Source organism: Montipora foliosa, chromosome 6, assembly GCF_036669935.1.
Source record: "Montipora foliosa isolate CH-2021 chromosome 6, ASM3666993v2, whole genome shotgun sequence".
NCBI classification, from domain to species: Eukaryota; Metazoa; Cnidaria; class Anthozoa; order Scleractinia; family Acroporidae; genus Montipora; species Montipora foliosa.
This window is the reverse complement of record NC_090874.1, coordinates 49,152,967-49,157,662: the sequence shown is the minus strand read 5'-3', so window position 1 is coordinate 49,157,662 and position 4,696 is coordinate 49,152,967. Positions and strand designations below refer to the sequence as shown.

General features: G+C 38.2%; 1 protein-coding gene and 1 long non-coding RNA gene across 2 annotated transcripts in view; one reads left to right on the top strand and one right to left on the bottom strand.

Moving 5' to 3' along the window:
• Positions 1-2,357, bottom strand: part of LOC138007596 (uncharacterized) — a 10,118-nt gene extending 7,761 nt beyond the window's left edge. The window contains exon 1 of the long non-coding RNA XR_011124072.1: positions 2,239-2,357. This is a non-coding gene — a long non-coding RNA (uncharacterized lncRNA). The remainder of the gene's footprint in view (positions 1-2,238) is intronic.
• The window catches only part of LOC138007593 (uncharacterized), a 12,038-nt gene extending 9,582 nt beyond the window's left edge, over positions 1-2,456 (top strand). Inside the window, exon 11 of the mRNA XM_068854598.1 lies at positions 2,373-2,456. The gene's annotated coding sequence lies outside the window, so the exon portion shown is untranslated. The remainder of the gene's footprint in view (positions 1-2,372) is intronic.
• Positions 2,457-4,696: the final 2,240 nt, after the last annotated feature.

Below are 4,696 nucleotides of genomic sequence, written 5' to 3'. Positions count from 1 at the left end.
TCCTCTGAGAAATAAGAACCTATTAAGAAACTACATGTAATCAGCCTGAATTATGAAAAAATAGCTTAAAATATTAGAACCTGCTCAGCCTGACCTCGAAAATTCTAGGTTCTTATGTGTGGGTCTTTAATGTATTTTGCAGGGTTACCAGTAGTAACTTTTACCCTGTTGTACAAGCATGACAGTATGCCATGTTTTCAGTTTCGCGGGCTTGGGAGATCCTTGAATTGTGTTCATCTTTTCATTACCAATCCTAATAAACTGAAAAACCAACTAGTAAGGTAGAATATGTATGGTAGAATTTTACCATGTGAGTTAAAAGAAGGAAAGTTTACCCCATCAAATTGGCCTTCAAGAATTTCCTGGCAGATCTGTTCATTTGAGGCACCCATGTTTTCAACTTCTGTTTTAAGTTCAGCCACTTTTTACCTTGTGCAGTTTTAAAGTTTGTTTCAAATCCTCCGCTGAGTTCGCTTTGACGTCAGTTCATATGACACTGGGGCAAAACCAACTTGATTTTGAATAGAATTGTTTGCAGACAGGGGCTGTGGAACACTTTTATTTACACTGGGTGACAGCCTGTGCAACCTTACATAACATGCACCACAGCACCTTAAACTGCTTATAAGGGCCACACAGCCAACCTTTTTTTCCAAAAAAGTTTTCTTAGCTTCAGGGAACAAATCATCTACTGACTTTGGGAGATATGTCCAGGTTTGACCCTAATTAGATGCACGCAGATTTCAATAAGCGTCACGAAGTGTCCCCTTGCTCTTTTCGCCAACTTCAACATCACTTGTGTCTCAGAATACAGACAATTTATGTCACAAAGTGTCCCCCAAATGCTACTCTTTAAGTGAAGATTAGCTGCTGCATTTACCCAAAGCTAAAAATAATGCTGACCTTTACCCTTACCTTATTGTTGAAAATAGGTAGCAAATGCTTAGATTTAAAGGGACACTTTGTGTTGGATGTCAAAATTGGGCGTGTATCTAATTAGGGTCAAACCTGGACATAAGTGGACTTTGGTAGTGACTTTAAATGTTTTAGCTTGTACAGGGAAGTTGCGCATTTGGACGCTGAACATCAGAGGTGGATAGTGGCATTCCTACAGGCTTGACATTTTTCCTTTAACATTATGGGACGAGATTCTTCCTTGTAGGTTTTTTACATATACTATAAGTAAGTACTGATGAAGACATTGTTTACAATCTCTGTGGCTCAGCTGGGACTAGTTTCTTTCTTTTTTTTTTTTTTTTTCAATTCTTCACAAAGATCAAACCTTCAATAACTCTTTTTTTTTTTAACTTTGATATAAGCTAGACTTAACTCTAGTGAATTGGAAAATGAAACATTTGTGGCAAATTTTATGATAAATTCAACTCAACAATCGAAATTGGAAGTTGACAATTGAAGCTAAGCTGAACACAATCTTGATGTGTAATTTTAAAGGGGGAACTGAAAAGGAAACACTTAAACACTGGGGGTCTCACGAATCTTTTTACGGAAGAAGTGTGCGGGAGATAAGCTGAAAATCAACTCTAAAGGAACCTATCTACGAATACTCAATACCTTTCAAAAAAAAAAAAAAAAGGACAAAATTACCTTCTGCAAGGTCTAGCGATAGAGTACACCGAGCTGTAACGACAACAGCAGTCCGAAAACGATCTGTAGGAAACCTCACTGAACCGTAACGCAAGTGACAGAAGCTGCTTCCACATCAACTTGACTACCTCTAACTCGAATATCAGATCACCGGTCACAGACAAGGGAATGACAAAAGAACTGTTCACACTATTTTAATAGAAGTATAATAACAATTCATCCTAGGTTTGCAGTCTCAAGATAGTCCAAAAGCAAGTCTTGACACACTAATTCTAGACTGGATCTCTTATTACCAGAGTCGGAGAACTCGAAAGATCTTTTCGAACAATTTGCGTACTGGTTATAACTTTGCAAGAAGGTTAAACTAAATACGATAAATTCACCGTTTCAAAACGTGTTTCAAAGCTTTACAGATCTTTCCGAAGTGACTGAATGAAATACCTGTGTAAAATGGTTGGCTAATCGCTTGCACTCAACACGACTTCTATGTGCTGCTTCCACCGCGACACAATATGGCCGACGGTACAAGTCCTGATCAGTAAGTAAGATGCGCGCAAGCTCTTATGGGATTTTTGGCCGCTGGCGCGCTTTATTGCTCGATGTTCAAAAAAATCTCGTCTTAACACTACTTACCGATGTTTATTGAAGTCTCACGTATACATCAAAAGAACACAATTCCACCTGCCTTCAGTGGATCACAAACATTTTCTTCGAATTGTGTCATGTTTGTTTTAACTTTTGTCTAATTCCTATTTTGTTGGGCATAGATGATCCCACTAGGAACAGCACATCTGGCAGGAATCAGGAGAGAGAAGGAGAGAAAGAGCTGAAAAAGAGAAAGGACAAGAGAGCAACAGCAGAAAGAAAGAGGGCCAAAAAAGAGAAAGCAGCGAAAAATAGTTGATGGATACAACTAATTGTAAAATAAAATACATCACCTTGAAGTGCACAGTCTTCTGTTAAAAAAAAAAGTAATAAATATTGTTGGTTTAAGTCGGTCACACTAGATTGTAAGAAAAGTAATTAAACTTGTAGTGCAAAGTCTTCTATTTGAAATAAAAATCTTATATTATAGGCAAACATTCTTTCCGTGTATTACTATTAAAATGTAATGTTTGAAAACTAAGCACTCAAATACATTATCAGTGATGGCATAAATTTGGATATGTGCATGATGGGAAATATCAACAAATAATTTTACAAAAAAAGGGTTCTGCAAAAGGATGATACGGGGGCTGGAGAATCTGAGAGCCCTGCGAATTTCACATGTAAGCCTAAGCACCCATTTCAAGTAGTGCTGATAAACAGTTATAAGTCTAAGCACCTATTTTAAAACGGTTAGCATTCAATAACTGTGTGACTTGCAATCATGGCCCGCATGGCTCGCAGTCATAACTTGGGACACTAACTCGCACATTGTCCTAACTCGATGATAAGTACAAATGATCATACTATTTTATATGGTCTCGGGTACCCAAGACAACCCTCCTTCCCAAGACAACTTTATCGAGCATTTATATGAGAATTGCGTGAACGAGACGAAGTTGGCCCTACTTGATAATGCATACATTTTACGACTCATCTTTAAAAAAATAAGCATCATCATTTGCCCTTCTTTGTAGTTCGTCTTTTATTAAGTATAGTTGTGTCTGCACATTCAGAAGCTAAGATGGACTGATAATCTCAACTGAGCAGTAATGTGTAGTTTAACTAAAATGTATGTTTTTAAATTGACAGTTTCCGTTGGCTGCGGTGATAGTTTTGGCGGGAAAAACCTTTTCATTCCAACGCGAATGCTAGCAACATGTATAAGGTCTCAAATTGTTGCTTCTGTGATTGCGCATTTAAGATTTTGCTGTGTCTCGGGTAGTCGAGCCAAACTGTTTACATGCGAAAAAGTTGAATCGCCTGCCAGGGTTATTCGGACCTGCGGAGGCGAGACAACTCGCCTCCCCGAGTTATCTCGCCCACCCGAGTTGTCTCGCCCTCCAGTAAACGGTTGATAGATGTTTTAAACAAATGAGAGAAAAATTTTCTCGCCCAGGGTAACTCGGGGGGAAGGGTTGTCTTGGGTACCCGAGACACAAGATCGTGTTTACCAATAAAAACTTTAAAAATGAAATTTAATACTTATACATTACTGCCTGAATCTGCTTACTGTGGGGTTTGGTTAAATATTCACAATGAAATTGTTAACATATTTAAAAACAACCCTCTTACCTTTAAAGTCAAAGAGTTCTTTCTTATTCACATCTAAAGGCTATCGCCGTCTTGCGAATTTTACATATTCTCTTCTCTCTTCTCTCGATTTCTGCACGGGCAGCCATTTTGAATGTATAAATATAACTTGTTCCCAGACCTCTCGATAACAACCATTGGTTCGTGTACGGATTTCCATCATAAAGTAATCGTGTACGAATCAACATTCTTCCCCCGTTATTACACATTCGTGATATATTGCGGCATCCGTGTACGGATTACTTGTATTCGTATACGAATTACAAACGACGTGCGTATTGGAGTACGGATCACTGGTATTCGTGTACGGATAGCAATGCGAGGTCTTATTGCGGAAGTCGTAGTCGGTTACTCAGCAAAGTATAATGATCCAAATTCTGAACCCATCATCGCTCACTCAGATCAGCTTGTAAGTTGGAAATGCTTTACCACTCGTAAAATATGAGATTGGTGGATACTGGTTTCAGAAATTTCCGAATCCAGGCAAAAAATTCCTCGGACAACTTTCCAAAATCATTACTAAGTAATCTTGGTTTCAATATTCCCTTAATAAAATGATGTTAATGCTTGGCTTCAGAAATTTCCGAACCCACTAGGCTGTATTAAGGGAAGTTTTCTTTATTTAAGACGGAAAATCTTCCCTCTGTCAAAAAGTAATCACTGGCAGCCTAATTTTAGCCGAAAAATGTGGTCGAAAATTACCCCTAAATTACAATTTAAGCTTTCTCGGCTAAGATTGCTTTACTGCTTACAAAATCAGCCGCTCTTATAGCACTTAAAAAGCATATGATTTCAACCTTTTAAGACTCCGTTGAGGCGGAAAGATCAATTTCCGGGAGAAACAACTACATTG